This window comes from Myodes glareolus, chromosome 19 (genome assembly GCF_982192425.1).
Source record: "Myodes glareolus chromosome 19, mMyoGla1.1, whole genome shotgun sequence".
NCBI lineage: Eukaryota > Metazoa > Chordata > Mammalia > Rodentia > Cricetidae > Myodes > Myodes glareolus.
In genome coordinates this window covers 59,431,746-59,447,038 of record NC_142044.1, presented here as the reverse complement: position 1 = coordinate 59,447,038, position 15,293 = coordinate 59,431,746, and the positions used below count along the sequence as shown (strand labels likewise).

The window sequence follows — 15,293 nt, the reverse complement described above, 5'->3', positions numbered from 1 at the left end:
CCTTATTCTGTTCCTGCTGCTGTCACCAAATACCTGAGACTGAGTATTGCAAACACAACAGAATGCATTCCTCACAGTGCTACAGGCTGAGAAGGCCAGGATCAAGGCACCATCAGACTGGTGTCTGTCCAAGGCTCCCCTGCTCCCTTCTTGCAGCATCCTCACACAGTAGAATGGTCAAACATGGTCCCCAATGCCTTACAAAGACACTAACCCAGTTCAGAAAAACAGAGGCCCCATGACCTAACCATGACCTAAAGCCTTGCCTCTTATTCCATCACATTACATGTTAAGTTTTCACACAGGAATTTGGAAGGAACAAGAACTGAACCATAAGAGGTTCTTTTTTCTCTCACTTTTTTTTTCAGACGGGGTCTCTAGCCAAGTTTCTGATCCTCCTGTCGCTATCTGCTGAGTACTCAATTGACAGACATGAGCTACCTTGCCCCATTTATATGGTGCTAGGGCTCAAACTCAGGGTTCATGCGTGCTTAGCAAGCCCCGTATTGAGCTACAGCCCCAATCTGAGCTATCCTGAGAAGTAAAGCTTTCTTGCCTCCAGCCCAGGCAAGCTCCCAAGCCACAGGAATGACCCAGCAGATATCAGCTGTTCACCTCAGACAGAACCAACCCACATACTAAGGCACTGTTCTTTAAACCACCATGTATTGAATGTTGATTGTTACACAATAACAGATAACATAACGGAGATAATAAGATACACCAGAGGGATACAAACCGAAAGAAAATGCAATTAAAAAGACAAACAAATAAGTAAGTCATACTATGAAATTTGGTAATTCTTGACACAAAGCTCCTTTCGCTCGTATAGGAAGGCAGGTATAAACAAACATCTCCACTACGCAAACACATGGAAGATGCTGTATTAACCTAACAAGCACCAAGGCAGGCATGGAACTGGGTGGACACCAGGGTTAGGCCTTCTGGTCACAGGCACAATGCTAACCAAGGTGTTTAGGTGTTTGGACGAGGAAAACCAAAATGTGGTCTTGATGAGGAGGTGGGAATGCAAACCACTGTTGCCCACTCAACACAGTCACTGGAACTGGGCAAGCTTCCAAATAGAAGTCAAACCTTAGACACAATGCCAAGCCCCTGAGACGCTGTGCAAAACTGAGGGCTAGGCAGTTAGAGCTCTTCCTACCACAGTCTCAAGAGCCCATCGGAGCCGAGCGGTGGTGGCGCATGACTTTAATCCCAGCACTCGGGAGGCAGAGGCAGGTGGACCTCTGTGAGTTTGAGGCCAGCCTGGTCTACAAGAGCTAGTTCCAGAACAGTCTCCAAAGCTTCAGAGAAACCCTGTCTTGAAAACAACAACAACAACAAAAAAAAAAAAAAAAAAGAGCCCATTGGAACACATTTCACAACTTCAGAAACAACGGATGAATGACAGGAAAACACTGTTATTGGCTCAATTATTTCTACCTCAAGATTTCTCTAGATTGCCTGAACACACTTTACCATTTGGTAACTTAGGCTTCCTTGTTCTTTATGACATTCTGCTTCGCTGACATAGCCACCTGAAAGCGCTTTTAAACTCTCTGCTTAGCAAACTCCCTAAAGAATATTCCCACATTTTAAAATCTTTGAAGTTAGACACATATTGTAAGCTTCCTGTCTTCTATTATCAAAAAACATCTGTTGACTGAAGAACCTTCTCGAAGCCCTGTGGGAAGTTTTCCAGCTGTCCAGGACGGATCAAAACTGTGATTTCTACTATGAACACTGAGTGTGCATTTAACCTGAAATTTGTACATAACAAAACACTGAGGAGAGGCGCCGTGATCTTCCTGTAGTCTCGCTAGGGGTATACCCATGAGTGTGTCCGGAGTGGCATATTACATCCGCGTCTGTTTAGGTCCACTCTGAATATTCCTAACAGCGCGGGCACTGTGTCTATTGACACACTACATAAAGCCTCCATGGCCCCCACACACTGGGCCCTGATTCTCTCCTGGGCATGAAGGTGTTTTCCTCAATACTCCTTCTGCCCCATTCCTCCAGCATAGCGACTCTGTTTTCTTCTGGAACTTGAGCTCAGTGAAAATGAGACCTCTGGAAATGTGAGCACCCTCAGCAGAATTGTTTTTCAAATTTTGTAGTTCAGCTGTGAACTGAGGAAGCTGAAGCCTCTTCTGTTCAATGTGCTTGAAGGTTTGACATTTAAATTTACCTTAAAATAGTCTTTGCATGAAAATCCAAGAAAGGGAGGACTGTGGTTTGTACCTTGGCCTGAACTTTTATATGAGTGGGACACAAACAGTGGCCGTGTTGAAGCTGGCTGTAGGATTTGCTGCTGGCTTTGATTAGAGCAGGAGCAGCCCAGGATCCAAAGAAACCAGTAATTCATATGACTAATTCTAGCTTTCACCTAACCCTCTACCCCGCCCCCGCCCCACCCAATCAGCATACATGGAAATGTTCCTAAAGTCATTCTGGTCTTCCGAACGACTGAGTCTCCTCATACCCTGCCTATTTCCACAAAGGAGAAGTGCTCCCTGGAGCGGAGCTTGCAAAGGCCAGCGACTCCCCCTGCGCAATCTTTCTGCGCAGGAGTGGGACGAAGCATCTCTCACTCTGAGATGTTTGGAGGGAGGAGGGCTTCTGAATTGTAGAAGCGTCAGAATGATGGCTCTGAAAATTGCATTTACACATATTCAAACACTCTAAATTGTTGTTGTTGTTAGGTTTTTTGAGACAGAGTTCCTCTGTGTAGCCCTGACTGTTTTCTCACTCTGTAGACCAACCTGGCCTTAAACTCAGAGATCCACCTGCCTCTGCCTCCAGAGTGTTAGAATTAAAGGTGTATATCACCATGCCCGGCTTATTTTTTTTTTTCAAAATACCATTTAACCTAAACTTTAATTTTTAAAGCATATTGAAGTGTCATCTAAATAGACTCCGTTACAGGTACTGTTTCCATTTTTAAAGTTCCCTCTCCCTCCACGTGTATCACTGACTCCTTTTAACAATGCCTCCCATTACAATTAGGAGATTGAACTGACTAGCCAGAATTTAACAAGCTAGTCTACAGAGACTGCACACAAAGTATGTCTATGCAAACGCCACTCGGAATGTACACCCTGGGTAGCAGATTTTGAGAATGTATCATAAACTGACTACTGCCTGAGGTATGCCAAAGCCCCATACCCCATGACTCCATTTGATAAATGCACTGGCAACCCTTGCCATGCCAAGGAGTTGTGTCAAACTAAACCCTCACACCTCTTCTCTTAGAGCTCCCTTTAAAAAATGAACAAAATAGGCTCCCCTGCCCCGTGTCTGTGTTCCTATGTTGAATGCAGAAATTTCTAGATGAAAATCTTACGCAAACATCCCAACATAAACAAGGAAAGTAGAGTGGCTGTGGGGCTTCAGAGGAGACCAGAAGCCCTGTAATGACTTCCAGTTAGTTCATTAAGTCTCTAGTTCGGGACAACGACCACAAGCACATAAGCTCTGCTTCTCTCCAGAACTAAAGAACACAAGAAAGGAGTGGAGTTAAGTCGCCCTAAGGTAAGGGTGGAGGAAGGAAGTACCAAGAGAAAGTAGCGTTCAGATGCTTGCTGATGCTCCAAGGCCCCTAGTCAGCAAATGGAGAGCTGAGACCATCTGTGCATTATACCTGGAGCCCCCTCCATCTGGTAAAGGCATCCCTGTGCATCTTAACAGGCTGTGCATTCACACGGTCACCCCTGCACACAGTGCCTGGGGTTCTGGTGCAGAGAAGAGCTGGAGAAAGACAGTAAGGGTCTTTGGAAATAAAATACCCCTTCCTGGTTCCCTTGCTCCAGTTCTAGGGTATCCAACAGTCTCATACAGACATATATGCATGCAAAACATTAATGAATATAAAACAGAAATAAATAAAACATTTAGAAAGCTCAATAACCTCCACTGACATATAGAACTTTTCATTTCTTCTCCAAAAATTTGCAAGCTTGCTTCTTATCATAACCTCCAGGAGCTGATGCATGAATGCGTTTTGTTTCCTCAGTGGAAACAGAGATGTTACATAGCTATAGCTGTTAGACTTAAGTACCTGGTGGTACTTGGAAGCAGAAACAAAGATGCTGTTGTCAAGGTAACCACACATTTTTTCAGTGATAGGAATAGCTACCATGTTTCCTATGCTCGAGGGAATACATATTGTAAAAAGATTGGCTTAGTGCAGATGAATATTTACTACTTAAAAAGAATACCCGCTTCTTTATAGACTTGTGAAATGTATTTAGACTATTCATACACCTGTCAAAAACATCTTATCTTTCCAAGGCACCTAATCTTATTTTTCTTTGCCAGCAGAATTGAATGCATCCAGTAATAACTAATATCTTATGCTACCCATAATATATCAATACATCTCATTTTATACATTAGAAGACTTATTAAATATTCAATTAGCACTTACAATTTCAAGAAAGACCATGGTGAATTCTGTGTAGAAATGCATTTACAGGACTATTCATTAGTTATGAAAACTCTTCCTTCACAGTAGAATCTCAGAAACAGAGGCCAATTTTCTGAGATCTCAAAGGTTGCATGGGAGTTGACAGACCCTTAGGGTAGCCCGGGAATGCAACAGCAAGGAAGAAGCAGTTCCACAACACAGGGAGCAAAGCAGAAGGCAGGAGCAGGGAGGGAAGGAGACAGGATGTTTGGGTTAGTGGCAGCCTTCTGCTTTGCTCCCTGTTTACTGAGCTTCCCTGCGCTAGGCTCTGGGGTCAATGCTGGCTGTTTCTGTGGGGGGGGGGGGGTAGAAATTAGGCTCAGCAATGAGAAACAGGCAATGTAGTGGGTTCATCTTTTCTTCAACCGCACTAAACTTTATTTTTGCAGATGTTGGTGCCAGTGAAATGCTCACCAGTGAGAGGAAGAGATTTATTTCTAGTCTATATTATTGTGTTCTCGCTCGCTCGCTCGCTCTCCTGAAAACCCTAAGAATTTTATATCATTACAAAGTTTCTCAAAATAAGACGAGACAAATTACTGATATTTCCCTGTTAGGTCAGACTACTGTACAACACATAACTAGGTGACCAGACGCTGTTTAAATCCCAGCACACGCCCAGAGACACATCTATTCTTTACCCAATGAAAGCGAAAGGGCTAGTTCTCTTCCTATAGCATTTGGAGAACACAGTATGCGGCTCCGTGAACCTTGGCCTTTCAGTTTGTAAAAGAAGAGATACCACTGCCATAGCCATCTCAAAAGACCGTATTACTTCAGCGGGTAGTACATTTGAAAGGTGCTTTAGGTGAGTCTGAAAGCTGAGTGTAGTGAGTGACACAAGACTGTCATACCTGCATACAGGACGCTGAAGCAAGATCATGTTGTGTTCCAGGCTATCCAGGGCTATATAATGAGATCCTGTCATAATAATTAACTAAATGATTTTTTTTTAAGTTTGAAACCTGGAACAAGTGTTATAAGAGGTGTGGTTATTCCGTGTGTCCTGGTGAGGATTTTGGTTCGTTTGGTTGTTGTTCTCACCTTCACACATGCTAGAGTCACCCGGAAGAGGCAGCCTCAGCTGAGACAATGCCATCACTCCGGCCTGTGCAATTCGCTGCAATCAGTGGAACATTTTCTTCATTAAGGATTGATGCGGGAGGGTCCAGCTCCCAGGGTGGTGCCACTCCTGGGCAGGTGTTCCTGTGTTAAACAAAAGAACAAGCTGAGCAAGTCAGGAAGCATCCCTCCACGGGCTCTGCCTCAGTTCCTTCCTCCGGCTCCTGCCCTGACTTCCCTTGTTATCGGCGGCGACAAGCTGTAAATGAAAGGAACCCTTTCCTGCCCAAGCTGCTTTGGGGCACGGTGTTTCTCACACCGAAGGAAAGCACGCAGGACACCGTAGGTAGCTAAAGCAGAAGGTTCCTGCTACCCACGTCAGAATGAACGGGCTTTGGGCAGGAACGGGAATACCGGTGAAAGGGGTAAAAACAGGTCCAGAAAAGCTCTCCGCGTGAGCCGTGACGTGGAGAAAGCTCACCTTGAGCTACTGCTCCCTCAGTGCCCTCTTACTGATGGAGGGACACTAAAGTTGGTCGCTTCTCTAAAACTACCAATTCCTCAGGGCCACCAGAACCAAGGAACGGATCTGGGGAGGTTCTTTGGAACAACCAAGACTCTCTGCTATGCTGATTAAGTCCAAACTGAAATGTGATTTTAGTCGACTGCATGTCCAATGAGGAATTTAACCGTGGTAATACTGAAAAGAAATAGTAGATGAGAAACGGGAGAAGCCAAAACCCACAAACCTCGTGAGGCTGCTCCTGACATGATGCTGTAGTCAGTAGACTGACCGGCAGTAGCCGGGGCCTTTGAAGGCCTCACTTTCAGCGACAGTTGCAAACCACCGGAACTAAAACACATACGTTAAAATCTAAGAGTATGAAGGCACGGGAAGTGCCAATAGCCTCTCAGAAATATGACTTGGAGCTAAAAGGACCTATTTACCCGTGGGGATGGACATAAATAACAATCATCATTGAATTCTATGACAAATTGTAACCAGCTCTTTCTCGGATCAGAGTGTTCAGGAAGACTGAGACTGGGTAAAATAAGCAGTGCTAGCCCCTCAGCAGTGGCACCTGTCTTCACAGCTACTGTACCCACCAAGGAGCACCAGGAAGCCAGTCTGCACTCCCCTGGATGCTGGGATGGATGAGCGGCGTGAGCCAAGAGGAAAGGTACCCTCTGAGCCAAAGTCTCCAGCACAAAGCACATTGTCAGACTGTTGCACAGGCTCCAGGAGTGGGGGTGGGGGTAACCAGAGGAAATCCACAATGTTTTATTCCCTGCAAATGCAGCACAATCCACACATTCTAGCCAGAGACAACAAGAGTCTTCTCCCTCCCACTGTAAATACCACGAATAAGTTGTTTGTCAATAAGTCGCCCATCCCCCAAATCTGCCACCATGCTGAGTCGGAGTCAAAGTACAACACTGCTCTACTTTCCTCACCCTCTTGCCCTCCAGCAGAGGCCCTAAGGAGAATTCATTCTAAAGGTCAATTTTGATTTCTTTTAACTTTCATTCACAGTGTACTGTGTAGTTGTAATGTGACATTAGCACCTCTGATATGCCAGGCACATTCTGAATCTTTTTTTTTTTAATTTATTTGAGCTAAGGGTCATATATAGTAAAGAGATGGATGTTTAGTTTTGTTCAGGCAGACTCTCACTACGCAGCCACAGAATAGCTCTGAACGTGCCATCTCTCCACCTCCCTTTCTCCAGAGTGTCTAGAGTCACCAGTATATACCACCGCAGTCAGATCTAGGCACATTCTTTGCTAACGCAAGCAAGCTCAAACATCCTCAAGAATTCATATCATTCTTTGTATTTGTGGAACCGAAGCACACAACTAGGGAAAGCAGGTATCAAGTCTAGACCTAGAGCCTTGCATGTCTGCATGTCTTGCTGTGGGGACCCCTTCAGCTGCAATGAACAGGTGCCACTGAAGACTGCATTATCCAGTACTCCTCCTTAAAGTCACATATTAATATCATATAAAGGAACATAGTAGGATATGATATTGCAAACTAAGATACTTGAAGATCAGTTAAAAATAATCCCCATTTTATTTACCAGACAACATCATTTCCTCAGACAGATCCAAATTATTTGAAAGGAAAGCAAAATGCTCGCTCCCCTCCCTCCCCCCCGTCTCTTACTGTAGGCCCAAGCAATTGCAAACATCCCATACCTGTCAAAAACGTAAAGCATCAGAAGAGGCATCCACCACCTTTGGTCCTGAAGCTATAAAGCTCAGGCAGGAAAAGGTCTTAATCTTCTTTAAAGGAGAGAGGTTCTTAGCCAAGATCTACCCATGAAACCTACTCTTTGGAATCACAGCGGCTACTTCCTCTTAGATACCAAAAGTAACTTTTCTAAATGCAGTTTTCAGGACAGCAGAGCCTAATCATCTAAGCCAGTTCGCCACATGAGCTCTTTTTGTTGTTGTTGGTTTGGTTTTGATTTTGAGACAGAGTTTCTCTGTTAAAATCCCTGGCTGTCTTGGAACTAGCTCTGTAGAGCAGGCTGACCTCGAACTCACAGAGATCCACCTGCCTCTGCCTCCCGAGTGCTGGAATCAAAGGCATGCACCACCTTCATCTGGAGCCACGTGAACTCTTATATATATTATCAAAGACATATGTGTGAAAATACATATGTGCACATATCTTATATGGCTTCAATCAAGAGCCTCCCATTTGAAATACTATAAACTACAGTAAATGGAGAATCAATTTATGAAGTGACAAGGGATTACTAGAACATTAAACAACACTGGGCTTTCCCCAAATTCTGCAAATGGATTTTAGCCTAATGGATTACAAGGATAAGCCCTGGGTACTTGCTGATAGCACATCTGGAATTACTGTCTTCTGGAACTTCTGTAGAATGAGGTGTTCGCACAGCCAAGCACAGCTCACCCCCTACTGCAGTGTGTGTGTGTCCTGGGCTTCACCCTTTTTCAATAGCAAGTTCAAATACCAGAACAGCTTGTCCGGGGATCACGTTGGCAGGAATGTCCTCATCTTGGAAACCTGGGGACCAAAATATGCTCATCCCTAAGAAAGGCAGATCCTGCAGATAACAGGGACTGGTCAGCATTCTCACCAGTCATAGACCTGCCGGTTCTCACACTCCCACCCTCTTTCTAGTATCAAGCCCATCTCTTCACTGTTTGTAAAACAAAGGGCAATACGAAGGAAGTTGAAACATGTCTTAACAAAATAGGGAAGAGACCTGGGGGAGCGGCGGCCTAGGGAGAAGGGACAATTTTCACAGCGGCATTGAAGAGGCATGGGAATTTACAAGCTTTTACTGTCAGTTCACAAGTCCTGTCTCTTTAATGGTCTGACACTTGGATTACAAATGTCCGTGGTGTGACGTGAGTGGGAAAGAGTAGGCAAGAGACCCAGCCAGCTTCTACCTCCATTCCAGTCATTAACTAGACCTTCATCCTACAATACATGAGCTGCCTCCCTCGCCTCAAATGCATCCATCCATAATTCACATAATTCCTCTATCCTGCAACTCAGAGGTTTGGGTTTTTTGTTTAACTTGCATGGATTGAGTGTTTTGCCTGCAAAGTGTGTGCATGTGCACCACAAGCACGCCTGCAAAGATCAGAAGAGGACATCAGATTGCCTGACACTGGAGTTACAAACAGTGTGGGCCACCATGTGGGTCCTGGGAGCCAAATTGGGGTGTTCAGTAAGAGCAGCAAGTGCTCTTAACTGTGAGCCATCTCTTCAGCCCTGACTCAAAGGTTTTAACTGAGCCCCAAGGGGAAAGAGAGCATCCAGTCTATTGAGGATTACACAAAGCATGGTAATACACCCTATTTTCATCTATTTACATTAGTGTGAATTCATTGTTGTTTTTAAATGAATTAACTATTCCTCAGTCTTAATTTCTAATCCAGCAAACATCAACAAAACTCTTGAAGTACTGGATAACGTTCAAGAATGCAAGGGGTTCCTGAGGCCAGAAAGTTTGAGGATTGCTAGTACAATGGTTAAAAGGACAAGTTGCAGAGCCAACTGCCAACTCAAGTCTCACTTCTGCCACTGTGTGACACTGGACACAGTCCTGAGCCGTTCTATGGTGCTTAACTTAGCTCTAAAGCTGTCAGAGAAGTAAATGACTGGTCCATGCACTGAACTACGGACACTATCCATCATTTTCTTTCCTGCCCGTCTCAGCCACCACCGTCTCCTTTCCCATCCCCACCTCGCCCCGTCGCCGCCCACCCTGTGTTTTTGTTCAGCTGGAAAGGGCCAACAACAGTTGCAGTAAAGCACGGCCACCGCTTTCCTACCACTGCCCTCCAGCAGCCAACTGTCCTTTGAATTTGCCCTTCACGGAAGCTCCATCAGCAAATGACAACTAGAAAATCAAAGTGAGTCAGGCAACGTTTTTAAAAACATGCTATGTCAGACGAATTTGAAGGTAGCATAGAAAAGCTAGCCTTAGGAATAATCAATGAAACAGGAGGAAGTGGAGAGAAAATGCAAGCAATTACCTCCATTCCTTAAAGGAAAAGGTACTATTTACCCAAAGTGCCTTCAGTTTGAGCTGCTTTTTTGTTTTGATTTTTCCTTCATCTCTTTCTCAAGCCATATGGTGCTTTTTTGATGGACCAGATTTCTATCAGACAAACGTGATTGACAAGCAGCCATTTGATCTTGGAAGAGGGGCAGATCTTGGATCTTTATAATTATTTATAATAATCAAATTATGATTACTCACAGTCTCTCAAATCTACAACTCTAATATATAATATATATATATTATGTATATATATATATAGATATATAGATATATATATATAGAGAGAGAGAGAGATAGGGTTTTGGGGGGGGGTGTTGTTTTGTTTTTCCAAGACAAGGTTTCACTATATAACAGCCCTAGGTGTCCTGGAATTCATTCTGTACACCAGGATGCCTTGAACTCACAGAGATCCACCTGACTCTACCTTCTGTGTGCTGGGATTAAAGGCATGCACTGCCACAGCCCGGCTCTAATTTATATTTTAATTATTTCTTTAATTTTTGCTCCTTGAACGCTCCTATTTTGCAGCTGAGAAAGCTGGAGCTCAAAGAAACTAGCAAACCTACCCAAAGCCACAGAACCAAAATGGCAGAAGTGAAACTGAAGACTCATGAAACTGGAGCATTTAAAGAGACAGGCGCATAGGTACACAGAGCAGGAAGCAGAGAGCCCTGGCTGGAGTTGGGGGTGGAGTTACAACTAAACTAATTTTATCAGGGGGTTACCACATAAGCAAATGGGCCCTAGTGTGGAAATAACCTCCAGAGTCTCCCCAGAGTCTCCCACAACCTGTGGGGTGCACCACTACAGCTCAACCTATACATCTCAAAGTATAGTTTTTTAAACTTTAAAGTGTGTGTGTGTGTGTCTATGTGTGTGTCTGTGTGAGCGCACACACAGTCAGGGGGAGGTCCTCAGACAACCTTCAGAGTGGTTATCTCCTCTCTACCATGTGGGTTCCAAGGATCCAACCCGAGTAAGTCCTCAGGCTGGTGAGCGAATATCTTTACCCACTGTGCCATCTTACTAGCCTTACTTTTTAATCTACTAATTTCTTTGTACAGTGGCTATCTTGGAAATAAGAGGGATTTTTTTTAAGATTTATTTTATGTTTTCCCTGAGACAGGTCTCACCTATGTAACTCTTGCTGTCATGGAACTCACTCTGTAGCCCAGGCTGGCTTCGAACTCACAGAGATCCACCTGCCTCTGCCTCCCGAGTGCTGGGATTAAAGGCATGCGAGACTACACCCAGCTGAGATATATTTATTTTTATTTTTTGTGTATTGGTGTTTTACCTGTATGTGCATCTTGGTGAGGGCATCAGATCTGGAACTGGAATGGATGTGAGCTACCGTGTGGATGCTGGGAATTGAACCTAGGTCCTCTGGAAGAGCAGTCAGTGCTCTTAACCACTGAGCCATTTCTCTAACCCCAAGGTTTTAAAAAGGTACCCAGTATGTTTTATATTTAGGCTGCTTCTGTGTAGGGTGTTTTGTAAGTTGAGAACTGTCTACATTCATGTATGATGTCATTAAATATATATTTGGTCTGTCTAAAACTATCTGGCATTTGTCCTTTACCAACACTGTGGGTATTTTAGTTTCTCAAAATGTAAGTTTAAAAGACACAGCCAAATCTAATGACTGCCAAACTCGTACAGTGAGTGACTCAAGTCCACTACAGTACTTTCAAACAGAAAAAAAAAAACTGATTCACAAAGCATTAATTAGGATGAACAATCACTTGAGAAGAATACAAAGAAGACGTCCCTGAAACCATTAGTTGTCCTGAATATGTTTAAGAGCGCATTAACTAAAACAGCACTGTCGAGGGAAAACTTTGGTCCTGTACGAGATAACAGACATTGAAAATATGAATGTAGCAGTCTAAGAGGTGCTAAGGCTGAGCATTCAAACATGCTTTAGGAATGGCAATGTATTTAAGCTAAGAAACCCAGTGTGGTGGCCCACATCTGTGTCTTAGCACTTGGGAAATAAATCGGGGCAACCAGGAATTCAAGGTCATTCTCCACTGCAGAGTAAATTCAAGGCCAGCCTGGACTATAAGACCCTTAGTCAAAAAATAAATAAAAAACTGGTGACCTGGTGGTGGTGGCACATGCCTTTATCCCAGCACTCGAAGGCAGAGGCGGGTGGATCTCTATGAGTTTGAGGCCAGCTGGTCTACAGAGAGAGTGCCAGGACAGCCAAAGCTACACAGAGAAACCCTGTCTTCAAAACAAAACAAAACAAAGGAAAAAGAAAAAGAAAAAAAAAAGAGCTGTTATCTGCAAAAATGCAACATAGAAGGTGATACACACACACACACACACACACACACACACTCATACACAATATATGTATCTCCCACATCAGCTATTTACTGTGATAAGGATGGATGAATGAAAGAGTGAACAGAGGTATAGTTGGCTAGACAAACAATCAGAAAACCAGGAAATGTGAAGAAAGAGGAAGCTGGGGTGGTGAAAGCCATGGTGAACCGAAACTAAGCAGGTTTGACATTTATGACTGCATTCTCCTCCAGGTTTCTGTGAGAAGTGAATTTTACATTATACCCTGACAAGATCGAGCTGATGAACTGTGTTAGCTCATCCTGTCAACAAGCACTGCGGAGCCCCATGACCCCTGTCACTTCAGGACAGACAACCGTGATAAGCTCCAGGACATCGTGTGGAGGAGGACGGATGCCTGAAGTACAGCCCACAGACTGTACGAAAACTCTGAGGTAAAATCTTCTCAAGTTGCCAGCACACAAAAGAGGCTTCTAACCCACCCTAGGCCAGTCAGAAAAAGAAGCCTCCAGAAAGAAAATGAGAAACAACAATAACCATCTCTGCCTACTGAACCTATCTCGTATGTATGTGTCTCATGGAAATTTCCCTTCAGTTTGGCATTACATCACTGCCCTTTCCAGCAGTGTTCATTTCTGGAGTACACATCAATCAATATAAACTTATTGAATGCCAAAAATTCAAGAGCCTCATTTTTCTGGGTTATTCTCCATGCGCTAGAAGCCAAAGTTACAGGAAGACAAACACGTCCCTGGGGAAAAATAAGTTCCCAGGTCAGAGACTTCAATAATCTTCCACATAAGAGAAACATGATACTGCTTTGGGACACGGTGTTTTTTCACAAGTCTTTTTTAAATTGTGTGTTTTTTCTATCCAAATTAAGTTTAGACATCTCTCCAAAATAAACTTCATGAAGGCTAATAAGAGGAAAAAAAAACACTAAAATGTAACTTTAAATATTTCAATATGATTAAATTCATTAATAGGAATTCCTTTCGCTACTTTATTTTTATTGCTCCACATGCATGCCTGGTGCCTAAGGAGAACAAAAGAGGGCATTGGGTTCCCTAGAACTATAACTGCAGACAGTTGTGAGCTACACACGGGTGCTGGAAATCAAGCCTGAGTCCTCTGTGAGAACAACCAGCCAGTGTGCTCTTAACAGCTAAACTGTACAGTCCTTCGGGAAATTCTTCCAGACTAGCAACATCGCATAGATTTATTTGACAGTCTGGAATCACAATCAGGTTGCTCTATGTACAAGCTGTATGGCCTTGGCAAGTCAGCTAACTTCTTCATATTTCTGTGTGTGTGTGTGTGTGTGTAAGGGGAGGGGGTTCCACGCGCCAGGGTTTCTCTGTGTGGCCCTACTCACTCTGTAGATCAGGCTAGCCTCAAACTCAACAGAGATCCTCCTGCCTGTGCCTCTGCCTCCGTGGTGCCAGATTGAAGGCATGTGCCACCACACCCAGCTTCACGTTTCTATTTGTAATAGGTAAATAAAGACTTATAAACGGCCCCTACTTCCAGGCTTGATAAATTAAATATGCTATAAGGGATTTGGAAGCCTGGGTCTGTCCACTTGTGACCCAGCACTGGGAAGGTGGAGGCAGGAGAAGGAGATCAAGATCAGCCATGGCTACCTAGAAAGTTCAAGGATAGCAGTAGCTATATATGACCTTGACTAGGGGAAAAAGAGAAACAATAAGGAATTTGAAATAATGTCTACCCTGAGAGTTAAGTATAATCTTGTTTCATTTAACTACAATGCTTCTAATTCCTGAAAATTCTAGAAACCAAACAAATAACATACATAGTTCTGGAGAAGTTAAACAGCCATGGGAAAAAGAGGGCATCCATCACGCTCAGTAACTTTTGTCATTCTGTCCTTTGCTCCACTTGGGGGAGAGGAAAGGTCCCCCGGGCACATCTGTGAAGAAATCTGAACTCAATAACATATCCACCTCTGAGGCTTCTTCCCAGGAAAATCAGCAAAGATATTAACTTCCTAATTCAGAGGTATGTGCGTTGTCATTGTATTATTTTCCCTGTTGCTGTTATTTTTTTTCTTCCAAGATTGAAGGAATGACTCAAAAGAAAAACGGTCACTAATTACTAGAAAGAATCTAAAATGCCACGAGATGAAACAGTTGCAGCATTTCTGTAATTAATACTTCCTCCTGAGGACTGAGATAAGGGCGGAGTGTCTATGTAATGTCGCCTCAACAAAGCAGCCTAGGAGTAACTCTCGGGTATGCCATTTTCAAATCCTCACTGGGAACCATCTGGAATCATCCGCAGAGCTTCGGGGAGTTTCTCGTGGGTCTGGGGATTTAACATGACAACTGCGGGCCCCTGCGGGTCAGGGTGCACGCCCTGCTCCGCACAGCTGCCCACGTCAGGACCACGCGGGCGAGCGCCTGCAGATGGGGCGGTTGCCCTCGCTCCCACCTTGGGACGCGTCTACACCGCCATGCGCGCCAAACCTCGCCGAGCCTCGCGGCCCCGTGGAAGTTTTCTCCCAGCACCCTGGATTGGCCCCGGCGTCCAGGGCTCCCTAGGTTCTCCTTGTCACTGGCTCCCCACTGCGGAGTCCTGTCCCTTCCATCCCTCCCGCCACGCGCACCGGAGGAAGGCGGAACCTAGTAAATCACCGTCACGTGGGCGCGGGATGAGCAGAAGCGGGCTGCGCAGAAAATATCTGCGCAGCGACTGCCCGCGCTACGCCGGCTTTGGCGCCCGCAGCCCCAGTGGAAAATTTTCAGGAGGCATACTGAGGCTGCGTGGCGCGGGCCACGCCCCTTCCCGCCAGGGTCCTTCCCCAGGGGAAAAGACCCTCCCCTCGCGCGCGTTTTGCCGTAAGCCCCGCCCTCCCCGGGGTTCCGCCACGC

General features: G+C 44.7%; 1 long non-coding RNA gene across 1 annotated transcript in view; it reads right to left on the bottom strand.

Moving 5' to 3' along the window:
- Positions 1-7,920, bottom strand: part of LOC125407291 (uncharacterized) — a 56,600-nt gene extending 48,680 nt beyond the window's left edge. The window contains exons 1-2 of the long non-coding RNA XR_014997954.2: positions 7,733-7,920; positions 5,516-5,677 (exon numbers count right to left, since the gene is read on the bottom strand). This is a non-coding gene — a long non-coding RNA (uncharacterized LOC125407291). The remainder of the gene's footprint in view (positions 1-5,515; positions 5,678-7,732) is intronic.
- Between the last annotated feature and the right edge of the window lie 7,373 nt (positions 7,921-15,293).